At 45.0% G+C, this 13,922-nt stretch overlaps 1 protein-coding gene across 3 annotated transcripts in view; it reads right to left on the reverse strand.

The window, feature by feature from the left end:
- psda (pleckstrin and Sec7 domain containing a) overlaps nt 1-13,922 on the reverse strand; it is a 34,689-nt gene that overhangs the window by 18,252 nt on the left and 2,515 nt on the right. The gene's annotated exons all lie outside the window — the stretch shown is intronic.

The following is a 13,922-nucleotide window of genomic DNA, read 5'->3' on the forward strand; positions in this document are numbered from 1 at the left end:
GCACGGAAACGGTGTGCTAGACAATGGTTTATCAGATTTGCATTGTTAAATGTAAAAATTAGAAATTATAGAATAATCTGAGGGTTGTGGGCAGAAACTCGTCCAACGAGGAGAGTGCCCAGCCCTCATAAAAATGTGAGAGTAAGAGAGAACATACATTGTAGAATTGGATAAAATTAAATTATGATTGCAGATTTTAAATTTGGGAGGAATTATAGATTGGTTATGACATCAGACTATACAAGGACACATGTAAGGATAAGTCAAAGATTTGAATCACTTAGAGTAAATAAACAACAAATAAAAATGACATTGCAAGGGGCACTTTTTATCAAAAGAACACCAAGTAAAGTATTAAGTAGTGGGCATTCGTGATTGGGATTGAATTAAGAATAAAATTAGGTCAATGATTTAAAGGGAAATGTGCTTTCGGGAGTTTGCAAACATATTTTTTAAGGTTGTGTTAAACTTATAATCATATTAATATCTAGTATTGGAGTGCTCGTGTGGATTGGTGGGTGACGAAGAATCTGCAGGCAAACTGCATGAACTTGTTTTCTTCGAAGTGTTGTGGAATAGGCCCAGATAGGGAGTACCGGACGAGAACAGCTCAAGGTCGGTGAGAAACGAGAACAACAGCACGTCTATGTGGCCGGGCTTCACGGGGAAAACCCAACCGCCTGACCTCAGCAACACCTGGACGGGGAGGAGATGGCCATCGACCAATCATCTCACAATGTTTTGCATGCTTTAATATTCATATTGTGTTTCTTCAAAACTGGGCAACCCGGAAGAATGTGTCGTCTTTTGGTGGTCACAAAAACGCACGAGCTTTAGTGTGAGGGACCCGGGACCCAGGCCTGTATTAGTGCGCTTTGTCAGGAATAAACAATTGGTAAATTTGGTCTGATTGATCTACTGGTCTTCTCTTTGACAGAACGAACTCGCAAAATTGTTAGGTGCGCCAGTGTGTGGATTAGGACATAGCAATTTATGTGTTAAGTGTTGATCGCAATTTGGAGTCAGATCAATAACTAAAATCCGTAACCTAACATAAGCTAAAGCTTTGGTGTTAAACTGCAAACATGAAGCTTAAATCATGAGAGCGGAAACACCGGTCAGTATTCATCTTTGCCGTAAAGGCCCTTATGGCTTGTTAGACGCACATAGGAAGAAACATATCTACGAACCGGACGGTGCGGAACTGCTGTGTGCTCGTGTTCGCCGAGACCTGGTTGACTGACAACATTCCGGACTCTGCTGTGCATCTGGAGCGGCTAGCGTGCTATCGGGCGGACCGTGCCATTGTACGAGGGGGAAAGTCGCGAGGAGGTGGAATATGCGTCTATATCCGAGAGGAATGGTGCCGGGACTCTGTGGTGGTATGTAAGCACTGCTCGCCACTTGCAGAGTTTGTGATCATCAAGTGCCGTCCTTTTTACCTGCCGAGGGAATTTACCGCGATTCTGCTAGTCGCGGTATACATCCCGCCTACCAACATCGAAGGCGACAGGATCGCGGCACTTGGTGAACTGTCAGTGAACAGCAGACAGCGCACCCTGACGGTTTCACCATCTTCGCTGGAGACTTCAATCATGCCAACCTGAAGTCTGTTTTCCCGAGGCTTCACCAGCATGTTACTTTTCCGACACGTGGAGACAGCTTCCTGGACCTGGTCTACTCTGCGCAAAAGGGAGCTTTCAAAGCCACCCCCCTCCCCCATCTTGGGCTTTCTGACCATCTCACCGTTTTGCTTTTGACCGCATACAGACAATTGGTGAAGGCATCCAGGCCAGTTCGGAGGCGGGTTCGGGTGTGGCCTGAGGGTGCCTCCGATGCACTTCGTGACTGCTTTGACACCACTGACTGGGACTTGTTTAAGCAGGCAGCCACCTACAACGATCGGACGGACATAGAGGAGTATACTGACTCTGTTACCTCTTACATCACGAAGTGCATCGATGATGTGACTTGCTCGAAATCCGTCGTCACTCGAGCGAACTGGAAGCCGTGGCTGACAGGGGCTGTCCTCAGACTGCTGAGGGCCAGGGACAAGGCTTTCAGAGCGGGGGATGAGGCTGGCTTGAGGACAGCGAGGGCGAAGAAGAAGAAGCGAAGAAGGCGTTCTCATGCAAGGTCTCCGTCCACTTCAAGGACAGCAAGGACGCACGTAGCCTTTGGCGGGGCATTCAGACCATCACGGACTACAAGCCCGCGCCGAGGAGCTGTGAGGGCGACGTCCGTCTGCTGAACGATCTGAACCGCTTCTTTGCTCGCTTCGACGCCCAGAACAGCACTTGCCCGCTGAAGAACACTCCCCCCCACACGAGCAGCCCCTGCGCCTCTCTGCCGACGGTGTGAGGAGGGCGCTTGCCGCTGTTGACACCCGTAAGACGGCGGGCCCTGACAACATCCCGGGTCGAGCGCTGAAGGACTGCGCTGGGGAGCTATCGGGTGTCTTCACGGACATCTTTAACGTTTCCCTGCAGCAGGCCATCGTCCCCTCGTGTTTCAAGGCTGCCACCATCGTTCCTGTGCCGAAGAAACCTGCACCGTCCTGCTTCAAAGACTACCGCCCCGTGGCACTGACGCCCATCATCATGAAGTGCTTTGAGCGGCTTGTCATGGAGCACATCAAATCCGTTCTCCCCCCCACCATTGACCCTTTCCAGTTCGCGTACCGTGCCAAGCGGTCCTCTGAGGATGCCATCTGCTCTGCCCTCCACTCGGCCCTCACCCACCTGGAGAGAAAGGACTCTTATGTGAGGTTGCTGTTTGTGGACTTCAGCTCTGCCTTCAACACCATTGTGCCGCAGCGACTCATCTGCAAACTCGACGAGTTGGGCCTCAGTACCTCCCTCTGCAACTGGCTACTGGACTTCCTCTGTCAGAGGCCTCAGGTGGTGCGCGTTGGCGACAAAATCTCCGCCAGCATCACGCTGAGCGCGGGGGCCCCCCAGGGCTGCGTGCTCAGTCCATTGCTCTTCACCCTGCTGACGCATGATTGCACTGCGACCTACAGCGACAACCACATAGTGAAGTTTGCTGACGACACGACTCTGGTGGGTCTCATCACGAAGGGCGACGAGACTCGGTACAGGTCGGAAGTTGACCTTCTGACCACGTGGTGCAGGGACAACAACCTCCTGCTGAACGTCAACAAGACCAAGGAAATCGTTGTTGACTTCCGGAAGGGTCACACAAAACACCTGCCGCTGATCATCGATGGTGCTGTGGTGGAGAGGGTGAGCTGCATCAAGTTCCTGGGGGTGCACATCAGTGAGGACCTCTCCTGGTCCGCAAACACCTCGTCACTGGCAGAGAAAGCTCAGCGCCGCCTGTACTTCCTGCGGAAGCTCAGGCGTGCATGTGCTCCTCAGGCAGTCCTGACTACATTCTACCGTGGCACCGTTGAGAGCGTCCTCACCAGTTGCATCGCTGTCTGGGGTGGTAACTGCACTGCACAGAACTTGAAGGCCCTGCAGCGCATAGTGAATACGGCTGGTAAGATTATTGGTGCTTCGCTCCCCTCCCTGAAGGACATTTACACTTCCCATCTCGCCCGCAAGGCAACCTCGATTGCGAGAGATGTGAGTTACCCGGCTCACTCTTTGTTTGACCTTCTGCCCTCTGGGAAGAGGTACAGGAGCCTGCGCTCCCGCACCACCAGACTCGCCAACAGCTTTTTTCTCCAGGCTGTTAGGACCCTGAACTCGCTACCCCCTTCTGCGTAGCGTGCGGCACTGTTGCGCTATTTTCTGGAATGTCTGCTGTAAGCGCACTTGCTCCTTTTTTGCTCCTCTTATTTATTTATTTATTTATTTGTGTTATTTATTCATTATTTATTCAGCACGCTGTTGTTATACTTGTTTACTTGTTTGTCTGTTGTGGGCCATGTCTTGTCACCGTGGGATGGGGGGAACGAAATTTCGGTTTCTTTGTGTGTCTTTGGCATGTGGAGAAATTGACAATAAAGCTGACTTTGACTTTGACTTGACTTTGACATATGTATCTAAAGCGTATGCAACAGCCTCCTACGGAAAAACTTGAGCAGAACTGGTATCTAACATCGGAGATTCTGTGGGGATTTAAAAATTTTTATGAGGTCGGTGAGCTTTCTTTTTTCATGAGAAACCAAGGGGGCTTTGGACCATCCAACGGCTGTGAGCCGGCCAGCACGTATGGTTCGTTGAACTCGAATGACTGGGGCATTTTAAATGAGCTCCTACCCGAGGTTTTGACTGAATATCTCGATGAATACGGATTACAAGGTGAGCTGAACGTAACGTGGGTTTCAAGAATTACAGCCAGCGGGAGATGTTTTTTCCGGCTTAAAGTTTCTCCTCAAACTGTTGATGGGACAGAAGATGGAGAGCTAATCGATCTACTGTATCTGACGCTAGAAGTTTTTAATAGCGAATGTGGAGTTTTTCAAACAATAGTGAATGTACCACTAACAGAATGGTATAAACGGATGCAAGCATTTGGTGACAGTATTGCGGGACTCTTTCTATCTAGCCGTGTGTGGACAAACATATTGGGGTGAAACGTAAACTGACTTCAGATTAACCCTTACTAAAAAATAACTTTAAACTCCCCCTACCCTTGCCCTCCTCACACCTCTTCAGTACAAACTTTCCTAACCCCCCTCTTTTTTTACCTACTGTCACAGAAAGGTGGGGCTGTAGTCATTAGCATACCTATCTAAAACGTATAAGAAAGGGCTTTCGGGCTCAGCCTCCACACCGACCACCAAGAGACAGACCGCTCTACACGTCAGAGAAATAAGATTGCTCAAAAAAGACCCGCCAGACGACTTTTACCAAGTTTTGCACCTGTAGAGAATGGGCCAGGAGAAAAGCTTTCCAGAGGTGTGCAAACCGTATCACGTTTTACGATCACACTCTGGTCCAGCCCTGACAACTCTGGCACAGCGCCAAGCCAGGGGGACAGAGCTTTCATCGCATCTCCACGACCAAACGCGCCGCCTGAGGGGTCGAGGTCTGCGCCAAGCCAGGGGGACATAGCATTCATCGCATCTCCATGACCAAACGCGCCGCCTGAGGGGTCGAGGTCTGCGCCAAGCCAGGGGGACATAGCATTCATCGCATCTCCATGACCAAACGCGCCGCCTGAGGGTTCACTGGATGCAGCGTGGTCAGCACTGGAGGGGTTTGACATCTTGCCGTTGCCTACACCCGAACCGAGCGTCACGACGTCACAGACAGCTGAGCGGGTGAGCGATCACTTACCACTTCTCTGCTACGACGATCAGCGGTTCGATCGTCTCTTTGGAGCTTTGAAGGAATGGGGTCGGAATACAAAAAGTCCTGCCTAGCTACAAAACCAGATATGCTCAAACCTCATTGAATAAAGTACATAAGCAGCCAAGTATATTCACATATTAAATCAATAAAAGAAACATTTTAAGCATATAATTATACCTACACACCAAATCAATAAAAAAGACATCATCATCATCATCATCAGATGTCTTGCCTGGAACAGGCATTGACGGCCATGGCCCTCCATTCTTCTCTGTCATCCGAAGCTTTCATCTTCAATTTAAGCATTGAATGTCTTTCCATGGCTTTCTTTGCAATTTTACAGACAGTAGGTTGCAATTGCTTTCTGTCCGAGCAGTGCCCATACTGGGCGGCTGTCCTGACCATTGTACCTAAGGGTATCCTCTGCTCAGAACAACGAAGTCCAAAACCAGTAACAAAGATACTCTCTGGCTGCCTTCAAACTTCATCCACCACCTGCTTCCCGTGGCTTCATCGTGACCCTGACAAGGGGGGCTAAATGGGTACTCAGTCTTGCCCAAGGACCTCCCATAGGCTAGCGGAGGGAAGGAGCGCCTTACACTTCCCTTGTCAAAGCAAGCTCTGACCCACCACCCCAAAAAAGACATAACTAGACATTTTTGATAAGTGGTAATGAGAAAGGTTTTTATAACTTTATGATCTGAGATATATTTCTGAGCACTTTGAAATAACAAATGTTTTTTGATATATTGCCTGAATAGCTTAATGACCTTAAGGAACTGTTTAATGCATGCCTGATGATTTTCTAAATCACGGACACTGCCAAAGTCGTCTAAAAATGTTCAGTACTTGATTGTATCTTATGTTTTGACTAATGCTAGACGCCAGTTTTCGATGACTACTGAACGTTCTGGACAGAGGGATTTATTTTGCCTAACAAAGAAAAGATATGGTTGAAAGCATGATTAAACTAAGAATATGATGACGTAAGCAAGTACATGGAGATCAAAAGAACAAACAAACAAAAACATGGTAAGTGGTGAGTACAAACTTTGCATAGTCAGGGGACATTAATAAATACGTAGATGATGTCACAGCCAAAAGCTCACATAATTCCGTACAAAATGACAAAATTGAAAGAATGATGAATGGATGAGGTGTATGTGCAAGAATGGAGGAGAATGTATACAGGAAGGTCACTTGGAGATAAAACCAGCAGGTGCCAGAGGGAGACAGCCCAGCCAAAGATGATCGTCAAGGCTGAAAGACGGAAAGGAAAACAACAGCCCCCACACATCGAATCGCCCATAATCAGCACCCAACCCCACAGAACCAGCTCTCACCGAACCAGCACCCACTCCCATGGAATCAGACTCTCCTGTGAACTTGCCCCGCCCCAAAGACTCATCACCCATCAAACTCGGCCCACACTGGCATGTGCAACTGAATATAAGCTGACCAAAAAACCTTGAACGTGGCCTTTTCTGAATGGAGACTTTCCGCTCTTGAAAGGCCCAGCGCTGTATTGTACTTTCCTGAAAACAGAGCTTTCTGAACAAGAATTGTGATTGAACTCAACCAACCTGTGTAAGTCTAATTTCTGCTTCAGTGTCTTAGCATTTTCCTAAATCTGAAGAAATCAAACGAGCACGCAGTGAGTAAATTGGATAACAGGTAATTGGCAATGGCTTTTGCCGTGAGGCACAGATAGCGCGCTCCCTAAATTGTGGACAAAATCCAACAGCTTCGTCATCAACCTTCGAGGTGTTTGAGAGTCCTGAGACCCTTCCTGCGACCCCAGGGTACGGCGGCGAGAGCCGCTTAGCAAACGGGATGGAGCAGCAGCATGAACACTGGTCCTCGTCTCGTGCCATCGACCTGTTTGACGACGCATGCGCGCGTTACCCTGAAAACGGTATGGATTTGCCACGCTTATCTGCCACTGACATTGCTCACATGCTCAATCCAGAGCCAGAGGTCATGGTGCCCGGTGATTTTGCGGGCTACATGGATCTGTCCGCGGGGGCGGTGGCGGATGACACAATCGTAGAAGGCTATCCGAATATCGTTGTCGACTACCCCTCACCCACCGCTGGGGGCAACATTCCGACGCAGGACTCCCCGCTGATCGACATGGACTTTGAACTAATACCGTTGCTGACATCAACCCCTGCCCGAGTCAGCACACAGCCAGATTAATACGCTATGGAGGTAGAGTCCCTTTCATGGCTGATGGTGGAAGATTACATACGTGTGAAACTAATGGTCGCTCATCTTTTATACGATGCCGTAATTAAACATGCAAAAATGAGATGTGACGGGTGTACCCTTGACGATTTTAGCCAGTTGCATCACACGTGCCTGTTTATTGAGGACCGCTGCTTTTATTTCTATGCAAATTATGAAACAGTGACGGCTGAGTTGTGCAATGCTAACTTCCTCCAACCTTTATCGACCATGCTTTTCTATTTTAGGACATCCGCCTCTCTTAAAAACATCCGCAACACGGCTGCTGCCATTTTGTACGACCTCGCCCACGAATGCAAGGTCTTTGCGCATCTCAGGTTATAAAACAAGAACTTAGTGACATTGTGGTGTTGAGTAATATTGAAGTCGATCTATTATTTAGAACTTTTGGAAAGACAGAATGGGAAATATTGTGAGAAAAAATGACTAAGATACTACTACAGATTGCACAATTGGACAGATGTTTTAGAGCGCGTCATCTCACAAAATAGTGTCACTGATGTTTCTGTGGAGAAGATACTTTCAATAATGTCAAAAGTTCGATCACTATTTCAAACTCCATGGGATGTTTTAGTCATCCACTCTGTCATGTCAAATCTAGGGGGGCTGTCTCAAAAAATTAACATTATTCTCAATGTATGGGCCCAAATTGGTGTCGGCCAATTGGCGACTGTTCTAACATTGTTTATAGACTGTATTTAATACCATTTGCTTAATAATCTGCCAATTGATATAACTGGGGCGCTAAAGAAATTTAAAACCCTAATTGAGTCCAAAGTAGCACCCCCTGTGTTATATTCATTCATCCGTTATGTTAAAGCTTAGGAGCTGTAGAAAAACATTATTTTTTTTACCATGTTGAATTTCTTTTTTTACCATGTTTTTTTTATTTTTACTGCTGTGTGTTTCAGACTTTTTTCTACTCATTAGTAATGCTTTTAAGAACTAGCTGAATTTTCTTTTTTGTAATAAACTATTGTGACCAACAAAGTGATTGTTTTTTCTGTCTTCATTCAATTTAAAATCACAAAATCTCATACCTGTATGCTTCATTAACTGCGCCACACTCGGATATGCAGCAGACCGCATCTAACAATGGGAGAGATGTCTTGAAAAGCTCTATTATAATGCTAAAAATCCAGCTAGTTTTGGGGGAGAGGCACGCTTACACAGAACAGCGGCTGTTAGCTGTAAAAACACTAATATTAGAAAAGTGAAGGCGTTTCTGTCAGATCAAGATGCTTATACTTTACACAAACCAGCCAGAATAACTTTTCCTAGAAATAAAGTTTGTGTTTGAGGTCCTATGAGACAATTTCAAGCAGATTTATGCGATATGCAATCATTAGCACGCGACAATGATGGATATAAATGTTTACTGACCGTGATCAATATTTTCTCGAAACGTGCACATGTGCTGTTGGATTTTGTCCACAATTTAGGGAGCGCGCTATCTGCGCCTCACGGCGAAAGCCATTGCCAATTACCTGTTATCCAATTTACTCACTGCGTGCTCGTTTGATTTCTTCAGATTTAGGAAAATGCTAAGACACTGAAGCAGAAATTAGACTTACACAGGTTGGTTGAGTTCAATCACAATTCTTGTTAAGAAAGCTCTGTTTTCAGGAAAGTACAATACAGCGCTGGGCCCTTCGTGCGACCATGCTCAAGAGCAGAAAGTCTCCATTCAGAAAGGCAACGTTCAAGGTTCTTTGGTCAGCTTATATTCAGTTGCACATTGTGGGCCGAGTTTGATGGGTGATGAGTCTTTGGGGTGGGGCAAGTTCGCAGCAGAGTTTGATTCCATGGGAGTGGGTGCTAGTTCGGTGAGAGCTGGTTCCGTGGGGTTGGGTGCTGATTATGGGCGATTCGATGTGTGTGGGGGCTGTTGTTTTCCATCCCATCTTTCGGCCTTGGCGATCACCTTGGCTGTTTTCCTCCTGGCGTTCTCCCTCTGGCACCTCTGCTGGTTTTATCTCCAAATGACCTTCCTGTAAACATTCTCCTCCATTCTTGCACATACACTGTCGCACCTCAACTATTCATCATTCTTTCAATTTTGTCATTTTGTACGGAATTATGTGAGCTTTTGACTATGACATCATCTATGTATTTATTAATGTCCCCTGACTATGCAAAGTTTGTACTGGCTGTGACATTATCAATTTATTGATGTTCCCTGACTATGCAAAGTTTGTACTCACCACTTACCATGTTTTTGTTTGTTTGTTCTTTTGATACTCCATGTACTTGCTTACGTCATCATATTCTTAGTTTAATCATGCTTTCAACCATATCTTTTCTTTGTTAGACAAAATATTTCCCTCTGTCCAAAACGTTCAGTAGTAATCGAAAAGTGGCGTCTAGCATTAGTCAAAACATAAGATACAATCAAGTACTGAACATTTTTAGACAACTTTGGCAGTGTCCGTGATTTAGAAAATCATCAGGCATGCATTAAACAGTTCCTTAAGGGTCATTAAGCTATTCAGGCAATATATCAAAAAACATTTGTTATTTCAAAGTGCTCAGAAATATATCTCAGATCATAAAGTTATAAAAACCTTTCTCATTACCACTTATCAAAAATGTCTAGTTATGTCTTCTTTATTGATTTGGTGTGTAGGTATAATTATATGCTTAAAATGTTTCTTTTATTGATTTAATATGTGAATATACTTGTCTGCTTATGTACTTTATTCAATGCGGTTTGAGCGTATCTGTTTTTGTAGCTAGGCAGGACTTTTTGTATTTCGACCCCATTCCTTCGGTACGAGTTTTGAAAGCTAAAACAGGTACGCAGGTCACCAAAGCATTTGAAGATGTCTTATCAGTTAGCGGCACACCATTACGGCTCCAGACAGATAAGGGGAAAGAATTTTTTTAACAAACATTTCCAGAAATTAATGAGACAGCACAATATTATACATTTTGCAATGTCTTCCGACACAAAAGCGCAGACTGTTGAACGATTCAACAAAACATTGAAGTCACGCATGTGGAGGTACGTATTTTACAGCTAAGAACACACAACGATACGTCGACGTAATTCAGGATTTTATTGTCAGCAAATGTTAGAGTTGTGCTCACTCTAACTTATTTTGCAAGAACCACACGGGAGACAAGCAAGTCCTTTTAGACACCTGCAGGTGGAGAGTCCATTCGTTGCTGTGCATACAGCGATAATTGAAATGAAGTCTGACTCTCCATCCTGCAAGAGCATATTTATTAAGAAAAACAGAGTGGGGGTAAGAGTGGACTGGATAGAGAAAGCTAGGTTATATACCTATATATAGGTTATTACCGGTTACATTCCACTATAAGCATAAAACTAATCTAACCAGGTTATTTATTACAGGTTGCATTCCAACATAATCATACGATAAGGATAATCTGGAAAGCCCTGACAAACAATAATGACAGTTTTCATACTAGTATAAAAATGACACCAAATGCCGTAAACGAGGGTAATAAAGAGTTTTCACCAACCTGTATGCAAACAATCCTTTCCACCGGGGGAACAAGATCCGTTTCGCTTCAGGTGAAACTGAGTGGCTTTCCAAACTAAGAGGCGTTTTTGAGAAGGGTTTTTTACAAAGTTACACGGATGAAATATTCAGAATAACACAAAGTCTCCATCGCGTTCCACCCCTCTACAAAATATTGGACTTGGACGGTATGCCTATAGAAGGCAGCTTTTAAGAAGCGGAATTACAGAAAGTAAAAATTAAAATAAATACAATTTTCCGCATACAGAAAATTCTTAAATCACGCACCGTGTCAGGCAGACGCGAGTTCCTTGTCCACTGGGTCGGCTGGCCGGCCAAATTCGACAGTTGCGTACCCGCAAAGAGTGTTAAAAACATTTAAAGTTTGATAGAACGGTTATTCTGTGAAAATTACAAGATGGGTGAAGTCCAGAGAGAATTCTACGTAACATTAGCGTCAAATGCTAGTATGCACATTTTCAGTGAAAATACCCTTTCAGAATTTAAGGTGGAATTAGCGCAACATATTGATTTAAAAGGTTCATGGGAAGTCGGATTATGCGAAAATTCATACATCAACTCAATTTTTGACGTTCCTGAGAAAAAACTGAATTTCTATCTCAAACAGCCGAAGCTTTTTGCTGACAGAGGCGATGTATTCCAAGATGATTCAGAAGTTCGACATATGTATCAACCAACACAAATCCCTCACCACCCCTGTTGCACACGGAGTCCTTCAAGGATCGGTCCTGGGCCCCATTCTCTTCATTCTGTACATGCTTCCCATTGGACACATCATCCGCCGCCATGGTCTCAAATTCCACTGTTACACCGACGATACACAACTCTACATCACCACTAAAACCATCTCCCCTGCCATCCTCTCCACCCTCACTTGCTGCCTCACAGACATCAGAGACTGGATGAATCACAACCTTCTCAAACTAAACAGTAACAAAACAGAGATTATCATATGTGGTCCTAAATCCAGCCTCTCCACCTACCAGAACTTCACACTCTGTATTGATGGCCACTCTGGCACTCCCCCCCCCCATAGTCAGAAACCTTGGAATTTATATGGCATCCACACTCTCTTTCAAACCACACATCAACCACATTACCAAAACATCCTTCTTTCACCTACAAAACATTGCATGCCTTCGACTCTCTCTTTCTACCGCTGTGGCAGAGACATTAATTCATGCATTTATGACGTCCAGACTGGACTGCTGCAATAGCATCCTGTATGGTCCCCCCTCAACTATCCTTCACAAACTACAATATGTTCAAAACCCTGCTGCCCGACTGCTCACCCGCTCGCCCTCCAGACAGCACATCACCCCCGTCTTCCGTCAACTTCACCGGCTTCCCATAAAACAGCGCATATATTTCAACATCCTTTTCACCACATACAAGGCCTTAAACAACCTTGTGCCCCCCTACCTGTCTGACCTAGATTTAGGCCTCGTTTGATTAACCTATTTAAAACATTTGAAGTTCTCACTGTTCTCCGATCCACCGCTTTACCGTCATTTTATCTTGCTGTTATTTACCGTCCACCCGGGGCTTACTCTGGATGAATTTTGGAGTTCGTGGCTGATCTAGTGACAAATGTGGATAATATAATAATCATGGGCGATTTCAATATCCACATGAATTTACCGTCAGAGCCACTTACTTCGGCGTTTCAGACTTTAACTGATACGTTCGGTTTTACGCAAGCCGTACAGGCAGCAATGCATAAGAATGGAAATACCTTAGATCTGGTATTATCCCGAGGACTGGCAACCTCAAATATAACAGTACTGCCATACACTACTGTTTTGTCTGACCATTACTTAATAAAATTTGAAATTTTAGTTCTTTGTCAAAGACAAGAGAGCAATCAGAATTATAGCAGCCGTAATACTAACTCCATGACTGCAACTGCGCTATCTGAGTTACTGTCGCCGACAACTGCCATATTTCCTGCATATATTGGCTCTATTGATAATCTTACAAATGAATTCAATGCGACATTGTTAAATGCCATCGACTCGGTGGCGCCGCTACGTCTGAAAACTCGCCGAAGATTGCCTACTCTGTGGTTCACAGAAGAAACACGTACGCTTAAGCAGTTATGTAGAAAGCATGAGCGCAAATGGCGTTTAACCAAACGAGGTTTTCCATCAGGCATGGCGTGACAGCCTCCTGAAATATAAAGATGCGCGTGACAGCCTCCTGAAATATAAAGATGCGCTTATCTTAGCAAGTATTTTATTTTATTTCGCAAGTCATTAATCTCAATAAAAACAATCCTAAATACCTATTTGATACAGTGGCAAAGCTAACACTACGCCAGCGGACCCCCGATAGCTCCTTCCACTCAGCTGACGAGTTCATGAAATTTTTCGCTAGAAAGATTGAATCCATTAGGGATGAGATCAAGATGACCATTCCAATCGCTCAGTCGAGACCGCTGATTACCGGCGCTGACGATCATGCAACAACCCTCTCAAATTTTAAAAGCGTGTCCCTTGAATGGCTTACACAGTTGGTTAGTGCGGCTAAACAAACTACATGTTTACTCGACCCGCTTCCAGCCAAACTATTCAAAGAATTATTTCAAATTTTAGGACCATCCGTCTTAAATATAATTAATCTGTCTGTCTCTTCTGGGATAGTGCCAACAGCCTTTAAAACTGCTATCATTAAACCGTTACCTAAGCGACCAAATCTTGACCCGGACTGTCTCAGTAATTATAGGCCAGTTTCAAACCTCCCATTCATAGCAAAACTTCTTGAAAAAGTAGTAGCACAGCAGCTTATTGATTACATGGTCGCCAATAATCGATATGAATCTTTTCAGTCTGGTTTTAGAGCTAATCATTCCACAGCACTTGCTAAAGTGACTTATGATCTCCTCATAGCTATGGATTCA

The sequence above is a fragment of the Syngnathus floridae genome, chromosome 9, assembly GCF_059516105.1.
Source record: "Syngnathus floridae isolate MCC-2025c chromosome 9, RoL_Sflo_1.0, whole genome shotgun sequence".
Lineage (NCBI taxonomy): Eukaryota > Metazoa > Chordata > Actinopteri > Syngnathiformes > Syngnathidae > Syngnathus > Syngnathus floridae.